The sequence below is a fragment of the Choloepus didactylus genome, chromosome 5 (assembly GCF_015220235.1).
Source record: "Choloepus didactylus isolate mChoDid1 chromosome 5, mChoDid1.pri, whole genome shotgun sequence".
Taxonomy (NCBI): Eukaryota; Metazoa; Chordata; class Mammalia; order Pilosa; family Megalonychidae; genus Choloepus; species Choloepus didactylus.
The window spans coordinates 57,139,600-57,155,923 of NC_051311.1; the positions used below are offsets into that span (position 1 = coordinate 57,139,600).

Genomic DNA, 16,324 nt, shown 5'->3' on the forward strand with positions numbered 1-16,324 from the left:
TTATATATCAGACTGCTAAATTGTTCCTATTTCAGAGACAAAGATACCATCCAAGTTTTTTCTGATATCCATGTTTTCAACTGTTATGGCTTGTTGAATCAAGCAGCTGAATTTGATACAAGTTCAATGCTATTTCCTTCAAAAGTTAACTCATCTTTCTGAACTTCATCCTGAAGCAATGCCTGATCTCATCTGCAGATATATTTTCTCCCAGGAAATTTTGGATTTCAACCAGAGACCCACTCCCCTGTATAACAATGTTGATGTGGAAGTGAGCACACACAGACCTCATCTTACAATGGAAGCCCAGTGTCACACCCCTGATCATGCTCTGTACGCAACTACAGATGATGCAAACTGTAGCCAGTTTCTATTTCCCCACCGTTTGTGAACTTGAAGCCTCTCATTTTTCTTTCCAAAGAGACTGAGTTCTTCATTGATGTGATTGAAGACCCTCAGGGTTTTTCTGGGGCCCTTTGCAATAACTGTGCATCCCTTCAGCATGATGTTGACATTTTCTGGAATGTTGATAGGTTGCTGAGAACGATCTTCATTCTTGCAGTAGACACAGCAAAGAACTTATCCTTTAATTTTATTCTTTTATGTGTCAGACTTGACCCTATTTGATCTTTATTCCATTATTTGTCATCAATTCCGTCAGTTTTCAAGGTTTCTCTCCTTTGATAATAGCTGGTGGAAAAAAGAAAGCCCTGAGATTCTTTTTGCGTAAGATAATTTGAAGAGATGATTCTCTGCTGAAGTGACTTGCTTAGGGTCATAAATGGGAAGTGAGGCCTTGCAAGTTTGGGCTCTGGAACCAGAGATCCCTGGTTTGAATCTCAGCTCAGTCACACACTAGACCATGGGTAAACTCCCCAAGCCTCAGTTTCTTCATCGATGAAATGTACATAACGAGAATACATAATACATAATGGCCTTGAAAGTTACAAAGCTTACTTTATCGTTATTAAGTTGAACCATATGAAAGTGCCATTTTTATAGTCAAAAAAGTTAAATATTTGCAAATTTATTTGTCTTGCTATTATATTAGCTAGTAAAATGCAAAGCTGGAATCCAAACTCAAGTCTTCTGCATCCCACCCTCTTGCACTTTCACACCGTATTGCTTTTATTGTCAGTGAAATGTAATCTTAGCTGGTCAAGCACTAGCCAAGTGGGATTATGAAGGAGCTATAGGAGATGTGTAAAAATAGAAAATAGTGAGAATAAGAAAGAAAAAGAAAATACAGAATTGGTGCAAGCTTCTACACTTTACAAATACAGCAATTGTCCAGTTATTCTGCCTCTCATAAAAGCAATGAATATGGTGGAAAATCCTAGTGATCTTCCTTAGCATTGCTGTCATTGGTTAGAGAGGGATGCCAAAGTTTCTAGTTTCCTTTAATAATGCAGTATGGAGCTGCCATTTACAATTTTATCTGAAGATTCTTTTTTAAGATAATGATGCTAGCCACCACTGTGTAGATTTATGAAACCCCTGACCTGCCTTCAGGCAACCAGCTTTGTTCTGTCTATGGGGCCATAACCCAAATGTTCTACTGCTTCCTTAGGACAAAAAGGAATGTGTCCCAAATTTTGGTGGTGTAGTGTACTGGAAAGAGCTTGAGTTTAGATGTCAGAAAACCTGCTTTTGAATTCCAACTCTGCTCCTTACTGATGGTAAGAAGTAATGATTTTTGAACTTCGGCTTTTTCATCTTCAAAGTGAGCATAATAAAGCCCAACTCAAAGGAGTCTTAAGAAGACTTAAGAAGACAATGTATGAGAAAAAGAACATTGTAATTCTCTGAATTCTAAGAATATTAGTTATTGGCATGTATTATTGTGTATTGAAAGGAGTATGGGTTTTGCACCTGTATACCTAGGTTAATTAATCTTCCTGAGCCTAAGATTTTTGTGTGTGAGAAGGGTGTTACAGCCAATTTTTACAGGTTCTTTTGAGGATTAAAGGGGATAATGCTTGAACAACATCCAGCAAAATACTGGCAATATGTGTGCTTCCATCTTCCCCTAAATACATGATGCTTTATGAAATTAATAAACCACTAGTTACTTGAATATTGCTCTAGGTATATTTTAAAAATAAAGAGGGACACCAAATTACTGTCCACACTAAAGTTCTATTAACTTTCTATTAACTTTCTTAACTAAAGTTCTATTAATCCTCAGCTCTTAGCCATCCCTATTGCCTCTTCCAGCTCAATAGAGCTTCTCTTCCTGAAACCTCCTTGGCCCACCAGGACCTGTACTGTGAAACATGAGTTCTTGATACATGTATCAAGGAGAAAAGCTGTGGAGATTTATGACTGACCGATACGTATTCTCTCTCCTACTCGGTTTTCAAGACCATCACAAAGCTGTGAGCTCTCTGTCTGAACACTTCACTGGAAAGAGAAACACATTTCTGTTCTGGACACATAGATGAGCCGGAAAAAGGAAGAAATTCTGGACTCATCACCAATGCATGGCTCTTTCATCATGGCCCTTCTCTAGTTATAGATCTTATCAAATCTAGAGCCAGAAGGAGACTTAGGGATTGTGTCATCTAAGAATGGACAGAGATGAAGCAAGTAAGGAGTCTTACTATAATGAGACTCAGTAACTTTTACAGATACAAAAATCCAGCTCTTTCTTCCATTTACACTTTGACAAAATCCTAGAAGCCCAAACTCATTTATTTGCCCCTAGTAGTAAAATCACAGAAAGCTCTTGCCAGAATTTGAAAGATTGTGAAGACTCATCTCTGACCGAAAGAAGCAATAAGTAGCAGAGTCTTCTTGAATACTCAAAGATTTTTTTGGTAACCCTTCCTACTGAGAAATTTTAAGGTGCAGATTAGTTAGTGTTGTCATCTATCCCAAGCCGGTGCAAGTTCTTGGGAGGTAATTCTCTCTTTGGCAGTGAGATCAAGTGAAAAGTGAAGGGGCTTTCTAAAGCTATTCAATCCTGGCTCCACTCCTTACTAGTGCTACATGGTCTTGGGTGAGTTACTTAACCCCTCTGAGCCTTAAAAACTTTTCCTGTAAGATAGCAACAATATCCAGCTCTCATGGTTATTGAGACGATGAATGAAACGTGTATGTAAATAGTCTACACAGAGGAGGTGATTCCACACCACCATCTCCCCTCCTTCATTTTGGAACCTCTTTGCCCCAATGCCCACTTTGAAGGTAGAGAAAATAGTATGTACTTATGAATGAACAACGACATGTATGTGACACTCCTTTGATGCTTGGACCCACCTGATCCAAGCTGGTCCTTTGTGGCCATTCTTCCTCATGGACTTGAAATGCTTGTGCAGTGTAGGGACTCTGTATGGGGTCCCTGGAGTCAGACCACCTCACTACTTGTCACCTTGCCAAATAAAGCACTTAGCATATTACCTTTCAAATCAGTCACTTCAGGAGGACCTCTTTGCTCTATTTCTTTAGATTCTACCTTGCCCCATTCTGCTCTTGGGAAATCTTTAAAAGGTGACATTAACTTCCTTTCTCCACTCCCTCACTCTTTCCTAAGGGTGGTGGAATTACATATTGGGTGAATTCAGGAAAAACAAGTGTACACAGCTGACACAGGCTCTTCTGAGCCTCTTTCAGAGAAAGAATCCTGTCTTCAGGTTGCACACATTTTCCACCATGTAAATGACCTGCCTCTGCAGACAGACACAGTGGTCCTGTTTTGCCTGACACTGGTGGGCACAGTCAATTTAGGGGGAAGTTATGGAGCCAGACTGTGTGCAAAGATTGGGCCATATTCTCCTATTCAGCTTTGTAGGAAACAAAGCTGATATTTTGATCTTCATATGGCTGATGCTTGGGTCTATTGCTCAATTTATTTTCAACTCAAGAAGGAAGAGCAACCCCTTCTGTCTTAGTTTGCCAGCACTGCTGTAACAAAATACCACAGAGACCAGTGGGCTTAAACAAGAACTTATTGTCTCACACTTACAGAGGCTAGAAGTCCAAACTCCTGTCAGCAGGGCCATGCTTCCTCCCAGGTCTGTAGGGTTTTGGCAGTGGCTTGCCGGCCATCCATGATATAACTCAATCTCTGCCTCTGTCACATGGCCGTCTCGCTCTCTCTGTCCCCGTATCCAACATCTATGTTGCTGTCCAAATTTCCTCTCCTTATAAGGACTTTAGTCATGTTAGCTTGGGGACCACTGTAATCCAGTTTGGCTTTATCTTAACTAATAACATCCCCAAAAGATCCTATTTATAAATTAGTCCACATTCACAGGTCAAGGGGATTAGGACTGGAACATGTCTTTTAGGGCGACACAACTCAATATATAAAAATTTGGCCTCTGGATCCCCAAAAAGCCATGTCCTTCCCACATGCGAAATACCTCCTTCCCATCTCCAAATCCCAAAAGTCTTAAGCCATTTCAGTAAAAATTCTAAGTTCAAAATCTCATTTAAATCAGTTATGGGCTCAGTTTATCCTGGGGCAAGATTCCTCTCCATCTGTGGACATGTGAGATCTAAAATCTCATCTAAATCAGTCGTGGAATTGGTTCATCCCAGGATAAGATTCCTCTCCAACAGTGGACATGTGAAACCTAAAATACAAGTCACCTGCTTTCAAATTACAAAGGTGAAGGACAATACTGACTGTGTTTTAAAACTTCAACTTCCGTGTGAGACCAAGGGAAGAGATGTTTAGTTGGTGCAGGATCTATATTTCCTAAACAATTTAATTCATACAGTTTGTTCAAATACCATAATTACATGGAACTTTGAATAGTAAGTGAGACCTGGTAGGTTTGTAAAGGTTAGTGTGAAATAGCAACACATCCCAAAATAATTTGGGCAGAGAATAAAAATATATATTTGGGGCCTCCCTGAGGAGCTGGGGGAAAATGTGGGGGTGTTGGGCTTCCTCACCTGGATTGTTGCTGATGTTCTCACAAACATTGAGGACTGGTGATTTGATGTGCTGAGCCCTCTATCACGGGAATTGCCCTTATGAAGCCCCTCACTGCGAAGGAGAGGCTAAATCTGCTTATAATTGTGCCTAAGAGTCTCCCCCTGAGTACCTCTTTGTTGTTCAGATGTGGCCCTCTCTCTATCTAACCCAATGTGGCAGGTGTAAATCTCCTGGCAACACAGGATATGACTCCCAAGGATGAATCTGGACCCAACATCGTGGGATTGAGAACATCTTGGCCAAAAGGGGGATATGAAATGAAACAAAATAAAGGTTCAGTGGCTGAGAGATTCCAAATGGAGCTGAGAGGTCACTCTGGTGGGCATCTTATGCACTGTATAGATAACTCTCTTTAGGTTTTAATGTGCTGAATAGCTAGAAGTAAATACCTGAAACAATCAAACAGCAACCCAGTAGCTTTGAATCTTGAAGATGATTGTATAGCAATGTAGCTTACAAGGGGTGACAGTGTGATTGTGAAAGCCTTATGGATCACACTCTCTTTATCCAGTTTATGGATGGATGAGTAGAAAAACAGGAACAAAAATGAAATGAAAAATAGGGTGGGAGGAGGGGAGTTATTTGGGTGTTCTTTTTTACTTTTATTTTTTATTCCTATTTTTACTTTTTCTGGTATAAGGAAAATGTTCAAAAAATAGATTGGGGTGATGAACGCACAACTATATGATGGTACTGTGAACAGTTAATTGTACACCATGGATGATTGTATGGTATGTGAATATATCTCAATAGAACTGAATTAAAAAAATTTTTTTAAAGTGCATGGTAGTGGTCAAACAATGCTCGAAACTAAAGAACAAGTAATTACCTTATTAGGAAAGAAAAGGATCATCTCACACATCATTCAAGTAAATTAATATGAAATTAGAGAAATTACTTAGAGCCTATTGACATGGCCTGGGAGACATGATGGCCATTCAAATGTATGTGGTTGTCCCCAGGTACAGAATGTCTCAATGCTTTGTGAAGGGGATATGACTTAGAGAACATAAAAATAATTATACATTAAAATATGGAAATTATATTATTAGTTATAACTAGATTGTGGCTAACTACAAATCCTTCAATATAGTATTAAGGAACCCTGTACCCTGGTTCTGATTAGAATCCTTGGCCCGAGGTTTCCTGTAGTGTCAGTTGCCAGTCCTCTCCTGTGTCCCATGGTGGTTCTTTCTGGACTGGTCACTTTTTTTTTAAAACTCAACTGGTAAAAGAAATATAGAAAGTTCTTAGTTTCTCTTGGAAGTTGATAAAATAATAGATTTTAGACTATAGCTGCTCTACAGTAACTAATTTAGAATGCTTGCCACTTCTAAGCACTTTTCATGTAGTAACTCATTTAATTCACACAAAATATAGTGAGTAGGTATTTAGAGATGAGGAAACAGGTATATAGAGATTGACAACCTCACTCTCATACTCATGTGTTTAATCATTGCATTATGCTGCCTTAGAGATTTATCAGATTTTGATCCTCAAATTGATATCATTTTTATTATTTTAGCAACCTTTGTACATATTTGTTATCATCAAGAGAGAATTACTTTTTAAGTCTCCTTCAATATCATACCTTCTCTTTTCTGCCACTCAGTGAGAAGGAAGGGTTTTGTAATTACCTACCTGAAAAACAAAAGCTCTCCCCTACTGCTCAGAAACGATTTACTCCATGTTAATATTTCCCAAACACTCTTGATAACACATATGATAATGCCTACCTAATACTGTGTGAAGTATTCTGCAGGACACTAGTTTGGAAAAAATGAGATGGTGCCTTTAATCACTATTCTTGTGGTATCGGATGTTCTACCAGGAACAGCAGTAAGTGTTAAAACGTCCAGTAACGATCTAAAAAAAAAAAAAAAAAAATTACAATGGTGGGAGAGGCATAGGATAGACAATCCCATTCCAGAAGGGAGAAATTGGAAGATAAAAGGGGTCACAGGTCCCAAGCAAGGCTGAAATTCAGTGGGGCAAATTCCATTAGATTTCAAAGTTTGAGAGTCATCTGGCTTGAAGCTTTGTCCTCCAGGCCAGCTGGACCAGCAGTTCCATCCTCTCTGACACCCTCCCTGAACACCACGATGGTGGCCCCTCTCTCCTGGGCTGAGGAGAGCCCTTCAGCCCAGACTTGCTGTTCATAGCTCTGCCCTTGGAGTCACTTTTCCTTCATCTCACCACTTCTCTGTCCCATTTAGTCCAGGGTGGCAGTGTTTCTGCAGATATAAAATTCTCAAAAATCTTGTTGCTATTACATGAAATTCACAGGAGTCTAAGCTATCAGACAAAACTGTCTTCTACAGATCTTGCCTGGATAATTGCATCTCCATACCTGGCTTCCTCCAAGATGGTTAATTGGATCTGTGAGTCATACACATCATCTCTTAAGCAAATGGTTGTTCAGACACATTTTCATCCCCATTTCCTGTATTCATCATTTCCTGCTAAGGCCTCCCAGAAGCACCTTTAATGTCTAACAACAGTGTCTTCAAACCAATCTAGACTTATTCTATCACTTTTTCTATCAAGTGCCTCAAAATTCTTCCAGCCTCTACCCATTGACCAATTCCAAAGCCACCACCCCATTGTTAGCTATTTGTTACAGCAGCACCACACTTCCCAGTACCAAAAATCTGTATTAGTCAGGGTTCTCTAGAGAAACAAAACCAACAGAAGGTGTGTGTGTGTGTGTGTGTGTGTGTATTATAATGCCAGATAATGGCTTACGGACACAGAGTTCATTTCTGCCTCCAAAAAAAGATAGGATTGTGTAGCAAAGTTGAGTGAGCTCCAGAGTTGGAAATCCTGGTTTAGACTCTGAATGCACCTTACTTGCTGTGATCTTGGGTACTTTTTAAACTTTCCAGGCCTTTATTTCCTCTTTTATAAATTGGGAGACTATCTCTAAGTTTCCTTATTAATGCTTGTTAAGTGCTTGGAATATTGCCTAGTACTGAATAAAAACACTGTTTCTAGAGCCAGACTGCCTGCACTTGAATCCTAACTGTGGGACTTAACTCATTTAGGTCTTGGTTTCCTCATCTATAACAGTGGCAGACAATACTTACCTCTTTGCATGATTATGATGCAGAGATGAGATCATCTGTGCAAAAAGCATGTTTGTCTAAACACGCTTGTCTAAGTGCTTACAGACATTTGAGTTATGTCCCAGCTGTAAGCAACAAAGAGGAAAGAGGGAAGTTTATTTTTTCCAGTCACAAAAAAGAAGATGGGGGAGAGCAGTTCAGGTCTGATATGGCAGCCTCACCATTTAAAGAATCCAAGCTCCTTCTATCCTCCCGTTTTATCTGTGTTGTTTCATGATTCCAGTTACCTGCTTGAGCCCCAGCCATTATATCCATATTTCAGGCAGCAAAATGGAAGAAGGGGCAAAGATGTTTTACTGGTTAGTAGATGTATCAAAAAATGTTCTATTAGAAAACTCAATTCCCTTTGCTTGGTTAGCATGGAATTAGAAAAGTTTTTCGGCTATAATTTTAGGTCCTATGCTGGTTTCGATCTATTATGTATCCCAGAAAATGCCATGTTCTTTAATCCATCCCTGTGGGTACAGACCTATTGTAGGTGGAAGCTTTTGATTAGATTGTTTCAATTGAGATGTGACCCATCCAATTCAAGGTGGGTGTTAATCTTTTACAGCAGCGCTTTATGAGAGAATAAAAGGCAGAAACACCAAGAGAGAGAGTTTAGAGAGAAACACCCAAGAGATGCTAAAAGAGGACAAACCCAGAGACACTTAAAGAGAAAACCACTGGGATCAGAAGCTGAGAGCAACAGAACCTGGAGAGAAGGACTAGCAGACACTAGCCATGTGACAGAAGTGCCCCACATGCCAGCAACCTTTCTTCAGAGAAGGTATCCTCTTGTTGGTGCCTTAATTTGGACATTTTCATGGCCTTGGAATTGTAAAATTGGAAGCTAATTAAACCCCCTTTGTAAAAGCCAACCCATTTCTGGTATATTGCATCAGTAGCTATAGCAAACCAAAGCAGGTCCTAAAAGGCTTATGAGGGATATTTCTCCATTAATAAACAGAAATAATAATATAGTTTCATAAAACATTTTCCTCTGAGTGGTACTAGAGATTTATTGACAGTCTTACTGCACAACTTTTTTATAGGTATGTTATCTAAGCATTTTGCCATATATGTATACATAATGTGTTACATATATACATATGTATATATGTAGTCATGTTGCAGTCAATGGATTTATAGTGTATATTTTTGTCATTTATGTTTTATGATGGCCGTTCCCTGATAATATATGAGTGATTCTTAACCATTATGGGGTCAAGTGCTCATTTGTGGATCTGAATGAAAACTTTGAACTCCTCCCTGGAAAATGTACATAAAAGCATACACTCCAAATTGTGTTTGTGACAGATTTTCATTGCATTGGAAATGTATTTCTTTCATAAAATAAATATAAATAATATTTACAGTGTTTTATGACTCATGGTCATAAATGTTCAAGCTTTGCAAATTGTTTTGACCATGTGTTTTCCTTTCTTTCAACAAAAGAGAAAACTGTCTGAAATTCAATTATGTGCCTCAAGAAGACCTCTGCAAGATCAGTGAGTTTCTTGGGCATTTGCTCCCATTTCTTGACAAAAACTTCTTGAAAAATGGTGATTCAAAGCCCTGATTCTGTTGAAACTGATGACTCACAGCAGTAGACAAGACTTCTTTCAGGCTTTTCGCAGAGTACTTGAAATTTATAATGAAATGTGCAGACTCATCAGAGGCTAACGTAGTTCCTCCCCCACCACAGGCACTCACCACCCCATTATCCTGTTTTAACTATTGCAGTGTTTGTATCACTATATGAAATCATTGTGTTCATTTGTTTAATGGATTTATTCCTTTATTTAATGTTTATCTGTCTCCAACACCCACTAGAATGTAGGTTCCCTGAAGCCATGCTATATCCCTGAAAACTAAAGCTGTGCACAGGGTTATGTGTTCTAAAAAGACCGTCATCACTCAGCAGTGAGCTGGATTCCACTGGCACAGTCTAGTAAAGAGCCAATCAGACTCACCTCTTCTCAACTCCACATGCAGTGAGGTCGGCAATGCCCTACAGAGCCGTTTCAGAACCTAGGGCAACGGGAAAAATGTGCACCCCTATCTAATTTCCTCTCATATTATGAGTCAAGTGTAAAAAGTTAAAAAAAACTACAAGAAAAATGACTCTATGTAAAGCTCTGCATTGCCTAATCCAATCTGATCACATGCCATTGTCAACTCTCATAAACCCACCTGGCAGGCAGGGGACTCAATAGTAAAGCAGGCTGGAACCAAGGGCTGATTGGAAATAACTGTTACCATGGTGCAATAATGCAAAGTTGTAAAACAAACAGCAGCCTGTTTTCATTTAAAATTTTGAACTTTTGCTCATCACGGATTTTTATGTTTTTGATATTGCATTAAAATATTATCTATCATGATTGCTGAGTTTTTTTGTGCTCCATTAAACCTTGTACCTAAAGTGAATAACTCATTTATTTCACCCTAATGTGGGCCCTGGAGGTTGGGTAGACTGAAATAGACCATGTAGGAGTATTTACCCTACCAAAACTGGCAGATGCTAAAAACCAGGTATTTTCTTCCCCCAGAGAACTGGTTATTAAATATTTACCAACAGACCACCGTCAATAATCTTCATTGCCAAAGTCTTTTATCTTTTATCCTCCATCCCATCTCTGAATCTACATTTGACATTCTTGCTTTAACTGAAAGCATGTGCTCCCTGGAGGGCTTGATTCCCCTGCAGCTCTCTTAGGAGGCATCTGTTTTCTCTCCTTCAGTCTTCATACCAATGAGCCTAGAAGTGTGTAGAGAACCCCTTGGGCACTTGTCACAGCTCTCAGTCTATTTCTTCCCTCCTTCCCTGACATCCCAGATACTTTGAAGTACATGGTATCCAACTATACTCCCCGCTATATCTTTTACTGACTTCAGGGTCCATCTTCCTCAATCAATACAGATTTTACCACATTTCCACTACCACCACTGTAATCATTCTTGGTGACTTTCGATATCCATATAATTCTTGATGGCTGTGATATCTCAGTTAATTGGCCCCCTCAATTGTTATGAATTTTTCCTCTCTTTACTGAATTTAGCAATAAATTCACTACCATTAAATCTCAAATTTAAGCATCATATTCTGACCAAGACCTTACCTTTTCATATTATTTCCTCCAGTATTCATACTTCATCAATTCTTTAACACCATTAAAACCTCTGATTCACCACCCTTATCTTATTTCACTGTCCATCACTACCTTCCCCTGACAATCAACCTCCTCTTGTTCTAGTTTTCCTCTTTATCCAGCTTAGATCCTGTGGTGTTCTGAAGCTGTATGTACCCCAGAAAAACATATTCTTAAATCTAATCCATTCCTGTGGGTGTGAATCCATTGTAAGTAGGACCTTTTGATGAGGTTACTTCAGTTAAGATGTGACCCGCCTCATTCAGGATGGGTCTTAATCCTATTACTGGAGTCCTTTATAAGTGGAATGATTACAAAGAGAGAGCACCACAAAAGCAAGAAACTGAAAGCAGTGAAACCCAGAAGAGAAGGGAGAGACCAGCAGACACTGCCATGTGCCTTGCCATGTGGCAGAGGAACAAAGGATCGGCAGCAGCCAGTCTTCAGGAGAAAAGCATCGCCTTGATGATGCCTTGATTTGGACAGTTTTCTCAGCCTCAAACTTTAAGCTAATAAATTCCCATTATTTACTCTAACCCATTTCATAGTATCTCTTTAATCAGCCTAGGAAACTAAAACAGATGCTATGGTCTATCTCAATAGTTACTATTTGTGTTTGCTTTTAGCTAGCAAATGCATTCTTTTCTCTTCCTATCAGTAAAAGGATCAGAGACAGTTTGCATTCAGATGGACAGAAAATAATATGTATTGACAGTTTTACTCTAGGCCTAAGTAAACTTTCTTGCCCTTTGTCATAGTTCAAAGTTATCTGGACCATAGTAACATCAGAGAATCCCCCAAGACTTTATGAATGATAGCTGGGGGTGAGGGGAATTTAGATTGCATGCTGGAAGAGGGAGAGGATGAGTACTATGTGGCCCTGAGACCAACTACAGTGGCAGTGGCTGCAGTTCATCCCACGAACTAACAGCAGTGGCTACTTCGGAAAAGGACTTTTAGCCCCAGCTGCTGGAAGTGCTGTTGGTACATAGGCTTCAGATATTACCTTAGCTGCAGAAGGTATGAATGCCTGACCATGTGGGTGCAACTGCAGATGACTCTGAAAGGCCACTCTAGCATCAGAGCTCCCTGTAGGGTCTGCTAAGACTATTGGGTCCTCATCACAGCCTGACATCCCCCTCTGCCCAATTCTGCTCCATTCTCTTCTCTTTCACAGGTGTTAATCCCATAGGTCCTCCTGAATAAGCATCCTGCATGCTAAATGGCATCTCAGTGTCTGCTTCCCAGAGAACCCAATGTGGACAGCATCCTAGGCCAAGACACCATCATCTCTCTCCTAGACTACTGCAATAAGCTGCTAACTACTCTCCTCTTACCTGCTCACACTACTGAGTCTATTCTGCACTCAGCAGCAAGAGCAATCACTCTAAATTTTAAATCAGATCAAGACACTCCCTGTTAAAAACCTTCCATTGAGCTTGTTACTGCAAAGGAGAGGCTAAATCTACTTATAATTGTGCCTTAGAGTCACCCCCAGAGAAGCTCTTTGTTGCTCAGATGTGTCCTCTCTCTCTGTCTCTTGAAGCCCACTTGGAAGATGAACTCACTGCCCTCCCTACTATGTGGGACATGACTCCCAGGAGTGTAAATCTCCCTGGTGATGTGGTACATTACTCCCAGGCATGAGCCTAGACCCAGGAGTTTGGGATTGAAAACATCTTCTTGACCAAAAGGGGGAAGTGAAATGAAACAAAATAAAGTTTCAGTGGCTGAGAGATTCCAAGTGGAGTTGAGAGGTCACTCTGGGGGGCATTCTTATATGCTATATAGAGATTCTGATTTCATTTTTAGTGTATTGGAATGGCTAGAAGGAAATACCTGAAACTGTGGAAATGCAAACCAGTAGGCTTGATTCTTGAAGATTGCATAACTATGTAGCTTACATGGGGTGACTATGTGATTATGAAAACCATAGGGCTCACACTCCCTTTTTCCAGTGTATGGACAGATGAGTAGAAAAATGGGGATAAAAACTAAATGAAAAAATGGGTGGAATGGGGGGGATGGAATGCTATGGGTGTTCTTTGTTATTTTTATTTTTATTCTTATTTTTATTCTTTTTGGAGTGTGAAAAATGTTCAAAAACTGATTGTGATGATGAATGCACAACTATATGATGGAACTATGAACAACTGATTGTACACAATGGATGATTATATGGTATGTGAATATATCTCAATAAAACTGTATTAAAAAAAAAAAAAAAAAAACTTCCAGTGGTTTCCTTTCACATTTAGAATAAAACTGAAGCTTTATGTAAAGGGCTTTCAAGACTCTACATGATCTGATCCTTTGGCTGCCTCTCCTGTTTTACCTCCAACTCCATTTCCTATGAACTCTCATCTCACTCTCTCTGCTCCACTCACACAGGCTCCTTGCTTCTCACTGCCCCTTCTCTTCCTTACCTCCCCCTCACCCCCAGTTATGTGTATGGTTCATTCTCCCACTGCATTCCAGTGTCTGCTCAAAGGCCACCTTGTTAAAGCAGTCAGCCCTGCCCTCCTGGCTCTCTATCCTTAAGATCTTTGTTTTTCATCATATAATTACCATTATCTGGCCTGAGATGACAGTCACTTGTGTTTTTTATATGTTTATTATCTGTCTCTCCCTCCAGAAAGGAAGCCTCATATGGTCAGAGACTTTGTCCTGTTCATCTCCGTGATCCCAGAACCTACATCAGTACCTGTTGCAGTAAAATCTGTTGGATAGATGCATGAATCTTTGAAGTTATTCAGTTGAATAACTGAATTACTGCACCTTTTAAATAAAGATACCAAGCTTGCTAATACCACATGTGTTTTTCCTGTGCACAGAGAACCAAGATTTCTTCTTCTTGTAGATTTGCTTAGCAGAGTAACCTCACAATTTTAAAGGTAGCAATGACCCTTGCAGTTTCCAAGAGGTGCTCACTAGATTAGAACACTTCTTTAAAGGGATGAGATTGGCCACTGAGGATGAAAACCAGGAGCTGGGAGCCAGGAAGATGTCAATGTTTCATCCATGCCCATGCTGATGGGAAATGGCAAGCTGCTCCATGACCTGCTTCAAAATCCCAGAACGTGTGTTAGCAATTCTGTAGTGGACGATATTTTGATTTTGTAACTGGTTCACTGAACTTCACCACCCTTGCTCCCACAAAAATCTAAAGCCTCAGATAAATAAGGAGACCCCTTATCTCATCAGTAACCTATTCCTAAGCCTGAATTTATTTATACCATGAGGCTCATTCCCCTGCACTGTTGCACTAAGTGTCCCCTCTTGCCACCAAGCATCCTCAGTCCCCTCACTCCGTAAGAAGTCACAGGCTTCAGATGTTCTCAGTCACAGAGCCCTGATAGCTTCACGCACCCCAATAGCAGAGAGGAGTGTCACGTATTGGTTTCTAGTAATAAAGAAGAGTTCATTTCCTACAAATTAGAGTGGTTTCAAAGTTATCTGTTAGAATGCCTTCCTCAGTCACCTGCTTTCTCCTAGGATTCCTTGAGTGACAGCAAAAGGAGTGGAGGCATTGCTGGAGCGGCTGGGAATTGTGGCAGATCACACAGCCTTTCGTACCTGTTTGCGTGTATTCACTGTTTGGGTCATGGCAGTGACAAATTACTGTAGTGTAGATAATGACTGTGCTGTGTGAATAACCCTCTGCTCTGGACCAGTTCTTTTCATTTTGATCCTCCGAGGCATGGCCAAGACTAGGGTGAGGCAAGCGAGGCACTTCCCTTGGCGCAAATTTAAGGGGGCGCCAAAAAATTCAGTAGTCAAGATAAAGATTTTAGTGCAATATTTTATACGTCAAAATTAATGGAAAAAATCCACGATGAATAAAATATCAGCATTTTGGGGAATGACAAACACTAAGTCAGTGCTAAGAGCTGAAGATCTACATGTTTCCACATGCTGCTTCTTCATTTGAAATGCTATGTCCTCCACTCGCCTCTACGTATGAAACTCCACCTCATCTCTTAAAGCCCAGGAGAAACTGTCACTACGCACCTCCTCTCTCAACTTATAACATTCTCAGGGCCTTTACCATGTAGCTATCTCTTAGGGCAAGTTCTTGTCTTTCATACAAGACAGTTTCTCAAGAGCAGTGGCAATTTCCTCTTTATTTTGTGTCTTTTGCAAAACCTAGCTCTAGACTTTGCATAATAAATATTGGCTTTTATGAATTTGATTTTGTTTGGGGGTTTTTGTTTTTTGTTTTTGTTTGTTTGTTTATTTTTGCTTTTTTTACTGACTGAATGAATATAAAAGGTGAATGAATATAAAACCATTTCTTCTAAATATGTAGAGAAGGAAATTAGAAAAACTATTATCAGCCCACATCTGACTTTCCTTTCCTTACCCCCTTTCGGCTTTATGTTTACTGGGTTTAGAGTTGGGCTTGGAGCTGTTCTCTCCACTCATTCTCCGAGATCATTTTATTTTTCCAAACACATACACCGAAACACTTATCTAGATATGGGGCCCTTTTCAGAAATATTTTCATGCTTTCACTTGGTCAATCTCTCCATTTGACTACTATTACAATACCTGGAGCCTCAATATATCCAGTGATCATGCTGACATTTGATGTATTTATGGGTGAACACAAACACCATTTGTCACAACTTTTATTTCCCCCAATCTTTAAAAAAGTTGTGAATAGCCCCATGCTCTTACCCTTCCACATTCTACACGACCAGCCCACCAGGAAGACCAAGCTTACGTAAGTGGAATTCAGGGTCTTAACTTAATAAAATTCACCTAACACATGTGAGAGATACTTAAGAATTACCTGCTGCATGGGGATGGGTCTCATCCGTACCCACCTGTGCTCACGAGGACATTACCGCTGTCACCAAGCATCCTCGAAGCTGTTAGTCCACTACAGAAGGGTTGAGGGGAAGGATGAATAGAGGCTGGTAAGGGGTGGGCAGTACAGTCTGGGCTGGGAAGGCCATGGTCTCAAGTCCAGCTATTTGCTTCCCTCCAAGACACAAACACCTGGAGATTCTTTTTAGATGCACAGTGACAGAGTGAGTCTTATTGATTTAAAAAGTGAATTGTGCTATATGAAGTTTAAGAATTGTGACACTTTGTTATTTATTAAGACAAATTCC

General features: G+C 39.9%; 1 pseudogene; it reads right to left on the minus strand.

Annotated features, from left to right (window-relative positions):
* On the minus strand, positions 1-16,023 carry LOC119535306 (annotated as a pseudogene).
* Positions 16,024-16,324: the final 301 nt, after the last annotated feature.